The 14,695-nt window shown below is 37.7% G+C and overlaps 1 protein-coding gene across 5 annotated transcripts in view; it reads left to right on the top strand.

Moving 5' to 3' along the window:
* The window catches only part of CLIP1 (CAP-Gly domain containing linker protein 1), an 868,764-nt gene that overhangs the window by 103,998 nt on the left and 750,071 nt on the right, over positions 1-14,695 (top strand). For 2 of the 5 annotated variants that reach the window (XM_053701761.1, XM_053701758.1), the window contains exon 1: positions 2,402-2,535. The exons of 1 other annotated variant lie outside the window; for it this stretch is intronic. The gene's annotated coding sequence lies outside the window, so the exon portion shown is untranslated. Of the gene's footprint in view, positions 1-2,401; positions 2,536-14,695 lie in introns of those variants that run through there. 2 more of the 5 variants (XM_053701763.1, XM_053701762.1) reach the window with 1 other exon arrangement.

The following is a 14,695-nucleotide window of genomic DNA, read 5'->3' as shown; positions in this document are numbered from 1 at the left end:
TTTTATAATTGAAAGCAGGGAACAAGAAGGTTTCTCACTTGCCTGCTTTTTGGAATATTTAAATACTAACACCAGCCTATTAAAATTTACTGGAGAATCCAATCTCTCTACAGCTAACTTTTTGGACTTGACATTGGAAGGAGTGGCAGTTGATGGCTCAATTATATCAAGCACGTATAGAAAACCTACTGCGGGCAATACCATTTTACATGCCCGATCAGCCCATCCGCCGCACCTTCTTAAATCAATTCCAAAAAGCCAATTTTTAAGACTCAGGAGAAACACCAACAGTGATGAGATCTACTCTAATCAATCAAATGATTTAAAAAAAGAGACTGTTAGCCAGAGGATATGACTTGAGTCTCCTGGAAAAAGCGCAACAAGATGCCAAAGTAGAGAGTATCCCTAAACCAAAAAGATCGAACAAAACATTTTCAGAAAATTCTATAGTGTTTAGTACCCCATTCTCTAACCAATATAGTGAAGTGGTAAACATCTTAAAGAAACACACTCCTCTTCTTAAAAATGATCCCTTAATATCTAATTCATTGATTGACTTCAAATTTGTCTCAAGAAAGCCGGAAACATTGGGTTCTAAATTAGCTCCCAGCATGATACAAACAACTAATCCGTCTTTCTCAACATGGCTACACAGTGACAGAAGAGGCAATTTCAAATGTCATAATTTCAATTGTAAAGCCTGTAAATCTGTCATTATTGGCAATCATTTTTTTTCCAATAGCACATTGAAATCATTTGAAATAAATTTCTATGCCACATGTAGAACCAAATGGGTAGTATATGTACTTAATTGCAATCTTTGCCAACAACAGTATGTAGGTCAAACCTCCCGTGAATTCCGAGATAGAGTTAGGGAGCATCTGAGAGACGTTGAGAATTTCAATAAAAACTCAGCGGTTGCTAAACACTTCAATGGCCTGCACCTAACTGGTGTTCCCAGCTTTGGAGCACAGATCATTGAGGTAGTACACAAACCTACTAGAGGGGGAGACAGACATAAACTACTCACAAAAAGAGAGCTATTCTGGATTCTAAAGTTAGAAACTAGACACCCTAAGGGTATTAATCTGGAATGGGATATTTCTTATTTTCATAGAATATCTTCTTTTTTTCTGAAACACACCAACTTAGACACATGTTCAATAAAATGCACATAGTAATGCTTGTCTTCTCTTTCTCATAGACCACTGACCTTTTTATTGCAAACGGCATATTTTCTAATAATTTTTCTAACCATTCTTTAACTATTTTCTAATCTCACCATATATATTGTCAACAACACTATTTTCTAAACATTATTCAAACTTTCATACTGATTAACCAAACACTATACATGAATATCACTTTTTTTATTGTCTTTACATTGCCATAAAGCTTTGATGTTTAAAAGTAATATATTTACATATCGTCCTAGGTTTAATTGTTAGCTCTGGATTTGTTTAATATATTGTAATCTAGGCATTCTATATATATATTGTTTAGGCAATCCTTAAGATACATTGATTAATTAACATACTCTTCGTGTATAATGTGTTTTCTCTTTTGCAAGCCTGTAATTATGCATACAAGGATTTTTGTACCTACAGTTTTATTACCTATATTGTTTTTTAAAACACTTTTTCTTGTGCTGTGGGTGTTCTTTCGGGGGCGGCGTCCAATGATACCTATCATAGGTTAGTGATTGGTCAGTCACCCCTTTAAGTATACCACAGACACTTCTAGTACCTATTCCTATGACTAAGCGCCACTAAGGGGCGTGAAACGCGTCAGGATTGCTGTCCTTGCTTACCTGCATTGAGATGCAGTTTTTACTCTTACTTCAATAAAGATTTACTAAGGATTTTACTTGCCCCCGAGTGCTCAGATCATTGCTTCTAAAGGGATTCCACCTCTGTGTAACTACATTATATGAATCATATTATTATTTAAATAAAACCTATATTTTTTATTTTAAAGTTAATTTAAAGCAGTCTGACAAAAAATGAATAAGAAACCAACTTCCATGAATAAGAAACAGAATTTCACGAATAAGAAACATCTTGAATAAGAAACCAACTTCCTTGTCGTCATTTTACCCTGCTGTTCCTAGGTTCATCTGCGGATAAAAAGACTTGGTAAAATCTGAGTTTATCGTTCTAAAATGATTGCCCTCATGTACTAATTCTGAATATTAGTTTGGCAAGTATGGTATTTGGTTACACATCTCCTCTTACTACTTCGCTTTTGTAATGAGAGGTAAGTGAGACACCAGCAGGAAATACCGCACAAACAGCTAAGCTAATCATAACCCCAATAAACTCCAGTCCTTATACCCCAGTCAGCGATGGCAGCCAGGCAGCATTCCTCACCTAGGGTAGACTAGTCTTGGCCGGCAGTGACGTCAAAGCCACGCCCCCGAGTCGCGCTCCGGTTCCAGGCATTCACGCGCCTAGTAGGTAGAGCTTGGCGGAATAGTGCTGTGTTGTGCGCGTGCACTTGGGTGTCAGTGACCGGTGGGTCAGGCAATAACAAACGGTAAGTGATAGCTGTTTTAAAACCCGCTGTGGTAAGCAGTTTAGAGAGGCCTCCCGTGTCATGTGATATGAGTTAGGGGATTCGGTGACAGCTGGGCAGGTATCGCCTCTGTAGCCTGAGGCCCGAGTCACTGTGCCAATGTACGAGGCACCTGAGCCTGTTGCGTTTGTTGGCATAACGCTCAAGGTACCTTAGTGAGAAGCTGCGTTTGATCTGTTAACGGCTGCAATATACCAGTCTGCCCATGGGAAGTAAATGCAGACGCTACATGGGGTGGATACCTAATGCTGCGTTATGTCCCAGAGACTGGTAGAGGTTGTTTATGTTTTGTAGGGGGGTTAGGGCTGCCATCCGTAGATATGGTAAGAATGGGTCTGTAATTCACTAGATGTATAGTTGAGGTATAACACTGATGATAGAGGTTCTCAGCCTTCTAGAGGTTTGGATTGGATAATATATTCAGCAGTTTGTACAATGGTGAGAATCACTAGCAGGATATATAAAAAATGAATAATAAAAAAAATAAACTGAGAGGAACTGGGATAGGTACAGCAGGTATATCTGTTGTCATAGTGAGGGTTTAGACAACCAGCTGTAGAAAGTGTTGGGGAGGGTGGGATTTTGAATTAATCCTATGTTTCTGAAATGGGTGTAAAATGTATATTTCAGCACTCGAGAGAGTGTTGTGTCTGGAAAGCATATATGTTGGGTACACAGATAGGTACATAGCAACCACTTGAATATATGGTAAGTGTGAATGCACAATGCTGCATAATATAAAATGAATGAATAAAGCTGGTATAATATGCCCCTGTCACAGAAAAAAACAGGGATACAATAGCAGAATGTCCTTGGATGGGAAGCACATACATTGTTGCTGCCCTATCTGGCATTCAAGATGTTATGTATAATACATCAATATTCCTCAGATAGCCTAGAGTGACTGTAATACAGGTATACTACTCTCATACAGCAGGTTAGGGACCGGAGCCCCGCTGTAAAGTGAAACAAAGCAGTTTTAGCTTTCTTTTCAATTGCCAGTGTGTTTAAAGACTTGAAAACATGTTTGAACTAACATACAGTATATTAGGGGTGCAATAGTGTACATGGTGTACATAGTACAGCAATACTTTTGGGGGAAGGTTAGTATTTGTGTTTTGCACTGTTGTTACTCTGTTTAGTCATAAATATAAATATGCCCTAGTCTAGAGAAAGTTAGATTTGGTAAATGTGAACTTCCTGGTCAGTCCAGTCTTGTTGGATATTTGTCTAGTGTGGCCCAGAGACATCTGAATGCCTTTTGGATAATTATTATAAATGAGTGGTAGGTTTTTACAGAATTACTTGATATCCATTTGAACATTTTCTGTGGGTCATGAAAGTTTAGAGAGCATTTTGATTTAATAGATGTTTTCTTTATTTCACAATGGTCTGAGGCATTTTACCTTGACACTGAACCCAATTTTTTTCTTTCGTGATTCAGATAGAGCATGTAATTTTAAGCAACTTTCTAATTTACTCCTATTATCAATTGTTCTTTGTTCTCTTGCTATCTTTATTTGAAAAATACATCTAAGCTTTTTTTGGTTAAGGACCCTGGACAGCACTTTTTTATTGGTGGATTAATTTATCCACCAATCAGCAAGGACAACCGAGGTTGTTCACCAATAGAGGGCCGGCATCTAAACTTAAATTCTTGCATTTCAAATAAAGATACCAAGAGAATGAAGAAAATTTTGAAAATAGGAGTAAATTAGAAAGTTGCTTAAAATGTCATTCTCTATCTGAATCACGAAAGAAAACATTTGGGTACAGTGTCCCTTTAACGGCAGCCGTATGCCTAATACTTTGAGTAATTCTTATTTTAGGTTACGTTGCCTAACCATAGAAACTAAAACTAAAGCAGTGAAAAAATTACATTCTACAAACTTTTATCAGACACCCTATAAATGTATTTTGTATTAGAGCTACAGGAGACATGAAAGTGTAAACACAAGTTCTGAATGAATCATGACTATTACGTTAGACAAATCGCTGTATTTATACTGTGATCTGGCAGTTATTTTTCTGCCAAAAAAGTCTTCCATCATTATGACATGAATGTGATTAGGATTTTTGCAAGGTGAATAGTTTACTTTGTGTTACAATTATATTTAATAAGTGACCGTTTCCTCCCAAAGATGTATCCTGCTAAATTTCAACATTAGAGAATGATGCACTGTTTAATACATCTTGTCAACGTCCCCCTAGTATAGTGTTCTTATGCCCGTTAAATGTAGGCATGATACAAATTGGGCTTTTCTTATGACAAACTATCTTATTTGGATTATGCAAGCATTTCTTCCCAAGGACAAACCTTCATTTTAAAAATGTACAAATTTAATTCTTCAGTACTGTACATCCTTCACCAAGGAACTCCTTATCTTTGTAGGTGCGCTACATTTGTTTTAGATCTCTTTTCAGCTTACCATTATGGTGGTCTAGACTTTTGAAGCCTGGGCCTGGGCATAGTAATTATTATGCTTTTGTGATATTCCCTGGTCATTGGAAATGCTTTGTTGATGTTATTTCCTTGGTGCACTAAGCCCTCTTAGAAGCATCTCTGTGTTTTGTATATAATTTTAAAGGGACACAAACCCATTTCTTTCCTTTAATGATTCAGATAGAACATGCAATTTTAAGCAAAGTTCTAATTTACTCCTATTATACATTTTTCTTCATTCTCTTGTTATCTTTATTTAAAAAGCAGGAATGTAAGCATAGGAGCCGACCCATTTTTGGTTCAGCACCTGGGTAGCGCTTGCTGATTGGTGACTAAATGTAGCCACCAATCAGCAAGTGCTACCCAGGTGCTAAACCACAAATGGTCTGTCTCCTATGCTTACATTCCTGCTTTTTCAAATAAAGATAGCAAGAGAACGAAGAAAATGTTATAATAGAAGTAAATTAGAAAGTTGCTTAAAATTGCATGTTCTATCTGAATCGTAAAAAAAAAAGTTGGGTTTTGCGTCCCTTTAACTGCACAGCTCCTTTGATTTGTGTTCCCTGATACAGCTCCTGCCCCTAATTTACCCACTGCATTTTTCAGAAGTATCTGCTCAGAGAACATCCAGAAAAGTAATCCAGAACCCATACATACATACATGCACTCCCACATTCTCATGGAGACCAACAGACTCAGAAGATGTGCAATGAGAGGGGACTAGCTGTTTTCTCAAGGTGTGTGTGTATATGTGTATGTGTATATATGTGCGTGTGTGTGTATATGTGTATATATGTGCGTGTGTGTGTATATGTGTATGTGGCCCTGGAGTGCTATAGGAAAGAATTCCTCCCAATAAAGAAATAGTCCTTGAATCAAGCTGAATCTGATAAATAACCTGTATCTTGCCTCTACAAACTCTTGACTCCAAAAGTTTATTTTTTTGTGAAGCAAGAGAGTGAGTTGAAGAATTTGTTCCAATGGGTTGCATCAAATCTCTTTTATTAAAAAACAAACTTTGTTTGCAGGGTGTAGCACATAATGTAAATATATGATTTATTGATGTTTGGCTGCACATATATGCCTCTTGTCAATGGCTCACCTGGTGTGTTCAGCTAGCTACCAGCAGTGCAATGATGCTGCCTAAACTACTCTTCAACAAAGGATACCTAAAGTACAAAGCAAATTTGGTAACAGAATTCAACTGGAAAGTTTTTTTTAAAATGGCTTGCTCTATCTTAATCTCAACTTTTGGACTTCACTGCCCCTTTAAAATGACTTGGGATTAATTTGTGCATTGGTGCTTCTTAAACAAGGCTTTTTAAAATGCAGTACATTTTTTTTTTTTTTTTTTTTTTTTTTTTTTTTTTTTTTTTTTTTTTTGCTTTTTGAAAGAGCTAGTGTTCTCCCCAGGACCCATATAATGGGCACACCACCCAGTTGATTTTACTGACCGCCCAACTAAAGTTTAAGCCAGTATTAAACTGAAATTAGTTAATATTAAATGTTTTCAATGTTTATTGTACAAATTAGGATTTGTGTTTGGATAGCTTAAAGACTTAAAACCCAAACATTTTCTTTCCATGATTCAGATAGAGAATAACATTTTAAACAACTTTCCAATTTACTTCTATTATTTAATTTGCTTCCTTCTCTTGTTATTCTTTGCTGAAATGTTTTTCTAGGCAAGCTCAGGAACAGCAAAGAACCTAGGTTCTAGCTGCTGATTGGTGGCTGACTATATATACATATTGTCATTGGCTCACCCATGTCTTCAGTTAGAAACCAGTAGTGCGTTGTTGTTGTTGTTGTTACTTCAGCAAATAATACCAAGAGTATGAAACAAATTAGATAATAGAAGTAAATTAGAAAGTTGTTTAAAATTGTATTCTCTATCTGAATCATGAAAGAAAATTTTTGGGTTTCATGTCCCTTTAAGTAACATTTATAAATAACAGAAAAGTTTTAATATAGCAGAGGTATTACACTGTCCCCACATGACTATTTCATAATGCCACGCGGCTGGCAACATTTTCTGTGGAGATCACTGAGAGCTTAAATTTTATAATTTGAAACCCCGTCTAGGAATCAATTAAAGGTATTTTGCTTACAACAGCCTGTAGACATGCATGATTATTCTATGCAGTGGTTAATAGTCATCTATACCTTACATAAGTGCAATTGCAGGTGAATGTCATTAATGTTCCCTTATTGAAGTTATGTTTTTGCTTTTATACTGTATGTTTGTACTGGTATTTGCACATCACTCTGCAATGATCTAAATGTTTGCCTTGTCTGATACAACTGCTGATTTCTTGCATATTCATCTGTCCACTTACATTTTCTTAAATTTATAATGCAGTATTTTAAGGGATTATTAAAGGGATATGAAACCCAACAAAAATATTTTGTGATTCAGACAGAGCATACCATTTTTCCCCCTCAATTTACTTCTTGTGTTAAATTTGCTTCTTATGATATTCTGTGTTGAATAGATACCTAGATAGGCATCTGGAGCACTACATGGCAAGAAATACTTCTGCCATCTAACAAATGGATAACATTCTTGCAAAACGGCTGCCTTTTAGTGCTCCAGAATGGGCCGCCTCCTAAGCAGCATAAGTCCATAGAGGCCGCAGCAGGGAACACCCATAGGTCTTTGCTTACTACTACTGTCACATTCTGTTAGAATGCATCCATCAATCAAACAGTGCTTATAGATTTATACAGCACTCATTTTACCATAGATTATTAAAGTGAAGGTAAACTTTGATGAATGAAAGCCCGTTTTTTGAAAATACTTTTAAAAACAGGGGCACTTTCATTCATCAAAGTTTACAAAGCAGCCGTTTTGATTAAAACCTCACCTCTCTTCTTTGAACAGCCAGAGCAGCTTCCCCCACTCGGAGATCCTCTCTTCACACGTCTTCAATGACTAATCCAGCTTCCTCCAATCACGGCTTTCCCCCCAGGGTAGTCATTGCCTGAGGTCATGCCGTGATTGGAGGAAGCTGGATTAGTCATTGAAGACGTGTGAGGAGAGGATCTCCGGGTGGGGGAAGCTGCTCTGGCTGTGCAAAGAAGAAAGGTAAGTTTGTAATCAAAAAGACTGCTTTGTAATTTTGATGAATGAAAGTGTCCTTGTTTTTAATAGTATTTTTAAAAAACGGGCTTTCATTCATCAAAGTTTACCTTCACTTTAATATGGAGTGCATTTTACAGCGCCCTCTAAAGGTTGCTTGTATAACTGATGCCACAGCTGATACTCTCAGCATGCATGCTCCTAGTGAACTTCAGTATGCCCATGTGGAAAGGGGGAATGTTTCAACCAAGGATACAAAGAAGAGACAACTTTGACAAATGAAGCAAATATTTTTTTTTATTGCTTGCTGTATACAAATCATAAAAAAATTAATTTTACTTCAGTGTCCCTCTAACATAACATCCATACTTTCCTTTTAAAAGAACTTGAAACCCAACATTTTTCTTTCATGATTTATATAGAACATACAATTTTAAACAATTTTCCAGTTAACTTCTATTATCACATTTGTTTCATTCTCTTGGTATCATTTGTTGAAGGAGCAGCAATGCACTGAACACATGGGCGAGCCAATGACAATCGGTATATACATGCAGCCACCAATCAGCAGCTAGAACCTATGTTCTTTGCTGCTCCTGAGCTTACCTAGATAAACCTTTCAGTAAAGAATAAGAAGAGAAGTGATCAAATTTAAATAATAGAAGTAAATTGTAAAGTTGTTTAAAAATTAAATGTTCTGTCTAAATCATGAATGTCTTATTATGACTATTACTGTCCATTTAAATGAAATATTTTAATGTCTTTAATGTTCTCTATTTTTTCACTGTTTTATTGTTTGCATTGTAGGCTATTTGTATTTAGTTTGTAAGTTGCATTTATGTTAACATTAAAATATAATAAAATGGTTGACATATATATATGGAATTTAGCAGCTAGATAAAAATATTAAGGAGCCAGTTAGACATTTTTAGAAGGAGGACTTTTAAATCTAAATGTAGCCACCGATTTAGCAAGTGGTACCCAGGTGCTTAAAGGGACAGTCTACAGCAGAATTGTTATTGGTTTAAAAGATAGATAATCCCTTGTTTACCCATTCCCTAGTTTTGCATAACCAACACAGTTATATTTATATATTTTTTACCTCTGTGATTATCTTGTATCTAAGCCTCTGCAGACTGCCCCTTTATTTGTTCTTTTGATAGACTTGCAGTTTAGCCAATCAGTGATAGCTCCCAGGCAACTTCACGTGCACGAGCACAGTGTTATCTATATGAAAAACATGAACTAACACCCTCTAGTGGTGAAAAACCTGTTAAAATGCATTCTTAAGAGGCGGCCTTCAAGGTCTAAGAAATTAGCATATGAACCTCCTAAGTTAAGCTTTCAACTAAGAATACCAAAAGAACAAAGAAAAATTGGTGATAAAAGTAAATTGGAAAATTGTTTAAAATTACATGCCCTATCTGAATCATGAAAGTTTTTTTGGACTAGACTGTCCCTTTAACAAAAAATGGGCTTGTTCCTAAGCTTGCTTTCTTGCTTTTTCAAATAAAGATACCAAGAGAATGAAGAAAAATTAATAGGAGTAAATGTGAAAGTTGCTTAAAATTGTATTCTCTATCTGAATCATGTAAGTTTTTAATTTTGACTAGACTATCCCTTTAAGCTTTAAAACTGCAAAGTAATCTGTTCATTAATAATAATACATGTCCTGAGGCAAACTCAACAACAGAGAATCTCCACCATTATCTTTTGTGAATTATCATTATCCATTTTTGTTTGTGATACAAATTCTAAAAATGAAGAAATACATAGTTATAATTTGGGCTTCCTTACAGTATTTTACAACTATATGCTAAATATAGTGCTGCTGCCCTTGGTACTGGCAACTCTTTCTTGTTTTAAACCTTCCTATGGTATTTGTGACACAGCTCTCTTTTGTGTCCCAGTAACAGTATTTTCAGCATATGCTTGCCTGACATATAATTAGCCCATTCAACACTGGTTCCAGGTCTTCATTATTAACCTACTTCTGATGGCACCAAATAACTACCTTTCTGCGCCAGATATCGTTCTTGCTTACTTGTGTTCAGGTGTCTGTATAGTATCTATAGCTTCCCTGCTTACCCTTGTGCAGGTGTCTGTATAGTATCTACAGCTTCCCTGCTTACTTGTGTGCAGGTGTCTGTACAGTATATACAGCTTCCCTGCTTACTTGTGTGCAGGTGTCTGTACAGTATATACAGCTTCCCTGCTTACTTGTGTGCAGGTGTTTGTACAGTATCTACAGCTTCCCTGCTTACTTGTGTGCAGGTGTCTGTACAGTATCTACAGCTTCCCTGCTTACTTGTGTGCAGGTGTCTGTACAGTATCTACAGCTTCCCTGCTTACTTGTGTGCAGGTGTCTGTACAATATCTACAGCTTCCCTGCTTACTTGTGTGCAGGTGTCTGTACAGTATCTATAGCTTCCCTGCTTACTTGTGTGCAGGTGTCTGTACAGTATATACAGCTTCTCTGCTTACTTGTGTATAGGTGTCTGTACAGTATCTACAGCTTCCCTGCTTACTTGTGTGCAGGTGTCTGTACAGTATCTACAGCTTCCCTGCTTACTTGTGTGCAGGTGTCTGTACAGTATCTATAGCTTCCCTCCTTGTGTGCAGTTGTCTGTACAGTATATACAGCTTCTCTGCTTGTGTATAGGTGTCTGTACAGTATCTACAGCTTCTCTGCTTGTGTGCAGGTGTCTGTACAGTATCTACAGCTTCTCTGCTTGTGTGCAGGTGTCTGTACAGTATCTATAGCTCTGCTTACTTCTGTGCAGGTATCTGTACAGTATCTACAGCTTCCCTGCTTACTTGTGTGCAGGTGTCTGTACAGTATCTACAACTTCTCTGCTTACTTCTGTACAGTATCTATAGCTTCCCTGCTTACTTGTGTGCAGGTGTCTCTACAGTATCTACAGCTTCCCTACGTACTTGTGTGCAGGTGTCTGTACCGTATCTACAGCTTTCCTGCTTACTTGTGTGCAGGTGACTGTACAGTATATAGCTTCCCTGCTTACTTTTGTGCAGGTGTCTGTACAGTATATAGCTTCCTTGCTTGTGTGCAGGTGTCTGTACAGTATCTACAGCTTCCTTGCTAATTTGTGTGCAGGTGTCTGTACAGTATCTATAGCTTCCCTGCTTACTTGTGTGCAGGTGTCTGTACAGTCTCTATAGCTTACTTGTGTGCAAGTGTCTGTACAGTCTCTACAGCTTCCCAGGAAATTTGTGTGCAGGTGTATGTACAATAAATATCTTCCCTGCTTACTTGTGTGCAGGTGTATGTACAGTATATAGCTTCCCTGCTTACTTGTGTAGAGGTGTATGTACAGTATATAGCTTCCCTGCTTACTTGTGTGCAGGTGTATGTACAGTATATAGCTTCCCTGCTTACTTGTGTACAGGTTTATGTACAGTATATAGCTTCCCTGCTTACTTGTGTACAGGTTTATGTACAGTATATAGCTTCCCTGCTTACTTGTGTACAGGTTTATGTACAGTATATAGCTTCCCTGCTTACTTGTGTACAGGTTTATGTACAGTATATAGCTTCCCTGCTTACTTGTGTACAGGTTTATGTACAGTATATAGCTTCCCTGCTTACTTGTGTGCAGGTGTCTGTACAGTATATAGCTTCCCTGCTTACTTGTGTACAGGTGTCTGTACAGTATCTATAGCTTCCCTGCTTACTTGTGTGCAGGTGTCTGTACAGTATATAGCTTCCCTGCTTACTTGTGTACAGGTGTCTGTACAGTATCTATAGCTTCCCTGCTTACTTGTGCACAGGTGTCTGTACAGTATCTATAGCTTCCCTGCTTACTTGTGTGCAGGTGTCTGTACAGTATCTATAGCTTCCCTGCTTACTTGTGTACAGGTGTATGTACAGTATATAGCTTCCCTGCTTACTTGTGTGCAGGTGTATGTACAGTATATAGCTTCCCTGCTTACTTGTGTACAGGTTTATGTACAGTATATAGCTTCCCTGCTTACTTGTGTACAGGTTTATGTACAGTATATAGCTTACTTGTGTACAGGTTTATGTACAGTATATAGCTTCCCTGCTTACATGTGTGCAGGTGTCTGTACAGTATCTATAGCTTCCCTGCTTACTTGTGTGCAGGTGTCTGTACAGCATCTATAGCTTTCCTGCTTACATGTGTGTAGGTGTCTCTACAGTTTCTACAGCTTCCTTGCTCACTTGAATGCAGGTGTCTGTACAGTATCTTATGTGATTATCTAAAGCTCAACTAAGCTGCTTCTTTCTCCCTTCATCCACTATCCTCACACTGAAATCTTGATTACTGTTGACAACAATATCATCACATCAGACTCCACTTCTGCTACTTTGAATTTATATTTGACTTAGACTTTTAATTTGCTCCTTTACCTATGGTTTAGTGAACTCCTGCTGCTTCCATCTTAAACATATTATTGAAATGCACCACTTCTTCACAACACTTACATAGCTGATGCTCATATCTTGGTCCATCCTCTCTGGTCTCAAGCTGTTCCTTCTGCAACTTTTCATTACTACCTTTGCCAGATTCTTGATTTATTACAATCCTATGCTAAAACACGTTTGAAATAAAATTAAAAATCTTAAAGGCACACTGTTATATACCATACAGCCACTGGCTGCACACTCTAGTGACCTATTTAGAACTGTCATTAAAGGGATGGTAAACTCAATGTAATGTGAGATGCATTAATCAGATTCATATATTTATACAAGTTGAAACGCTAGTGTATTTTGTTTTTTTTTTTTTTTTTTTTTTTTTTTTTTTAAGTTTTCAAAAAAGTTTATTGAGAGTAAAACAAGTACATACATTCAAAATGCAAGAAATAAAAATGAGTTACATTGTTGACTCGCTTCACAGTTGAAGTAATACAGGGGTATAGGGGAAGGGAGGGGAGGAGAAATGGGAGAATAAACAATTAAGGTTACAATGGTTACAAGGATAAGCATATTATCTGGGTCAAAGAGCAGTTCTAAGTTACATGAACATAATTTTACATGGACCGATTAATTTTGGACCTCCTGAGTGGTTGGAGTTTTAGTCTGTATGTAAGTTTCCCACATAAAGGTCATTTGGGCATATGTGTCCATAGTTTTGTTTTTCATGTAATGGTATTCTTCTAAGGAAAGGGTGCGATGACACTCTAATTGCCATTGTGCTAGGGAAGGGACTTTATTTGATTTCCAGTTTCTAGCTAGTATGATTTTAAAGCTATTGCTTAAAATATGGAATAGTTTTTTGGAGGGGGTGGGGAGTTTGTTTGGGATCTTATTAAAAAGCCACATACATGGATCGGGGGGGGTGGGTGTACCTAAGATTGAGCTAGATTCCTTAGCAATCAGTGCCCACGTGGGGGATAATTTGTCACATTGCCACCATATGTGGGACATGTGGCACTCAGCTGAACCACATCTCCAGCACTGTGCTGATTTGAGTTTGTAGATCTTTTTGCATCTTTCTGGGGTCAGATACCATCGCTGCAGGATTTTGATATTGAGTTCGATGAATTTACAGGAAATTGAAGTCTTTTTAATATTGTTAAAGATTTGTAGGGCTTCTGTATATGTAATCTCTGTTCCTAATTCGGAATTCCATCTATCTATATAATATGGGAGCGAACCGTGTGGTTGTTGTGACAAGATTGTGTGTGTGATGGACAGTGCGTGCCTGGTCGGAGTACTTTTATGGCAGAGGGATTCTAGGGGTGTTAGTGATCTGGTCATGTTAGAAGTTTGTGGGTGGGTTGTAATGTATGAGTGACATTGTCTGTAGAAGAGCCAGTCTTTGAAGACTAGAAACCCTGTGGATATTAGTTCCTGTCGTGTGGGAGAGTGCTGTTCGTTTCCCATATGGTATATTTGTAAGGATCGGAGGGGGGTACTGGTAAGTCTGTTTGATAGTGGGAGGCCCGGGTGGAACTCAGTATTGTGAGTCAAGGGTGTTAGTGGGGAGAATTTGGTCGAAATATTGGGGTATTCAATTAGCATTTTGTCCCACGCTTTATACGTTTCCAGAGTAATTTGCGAGGGGGATTTTAAGAATCTTCCTCGGTCCTTTGGTGTCCAGCATAATTGGCCTAAGTGTTGGGTTTGTGATAGGTCGTGTTCTAATTGGACCCATAGTTTGTTGTCTAAGTTACTGTGCCAATCTATAATGCGCTGCAAGAATGTAGCTTGTCTGTACCTGTGAAAGTCTGGAACCCCGAGGCCTCCCATAGTTATGGGTAGGAGCATAATTTTTTTGCTGATTCTTGCTCTGTTATTGAACCAAATAAAGTCCAATACATTTGACTGTAATGTATTCATGAAACTCGGTGGGAGTGGGATGGGCAAGGTCTGAAAGAGGTAGAGAATTCTAGGGAGGATGATCATCTTAACAACGTTTATTCTTCCCAGCCAGGAGATATGTGTTTTTTTCCAGGATGAGAGATCCGTTATTATTTTGGAGAGGAGGGGTTTGTGATTTATGGCAAATAAGTGGTCCGGGGTTGGAGTTAGGTGAATACCCAAATATCGGAGTGATGTGGGCTGCCATCTGAATGGACATATTGGTTTGATTGTGTCTAAATCTTCCTGG

Source organism: Bombina bombina, chromosome 2 (genome assembly GCF_027579735.1).
Source record: "Bombina bombina isolate aBomBom1 chromosome 2, aBomBom1.pri, whole genome shotgun sequence".
NCBI lineage: Eukaryota > Metazoa > Chordata > Amphibia > Anura > Bombinatoridae > Bombina > Bombina bombina.
The sequence above is the reverse complement of the archived record's forward strand: the minus strand, read 5'-3'. Positions and strand labels throughout refer to the sequence as shown.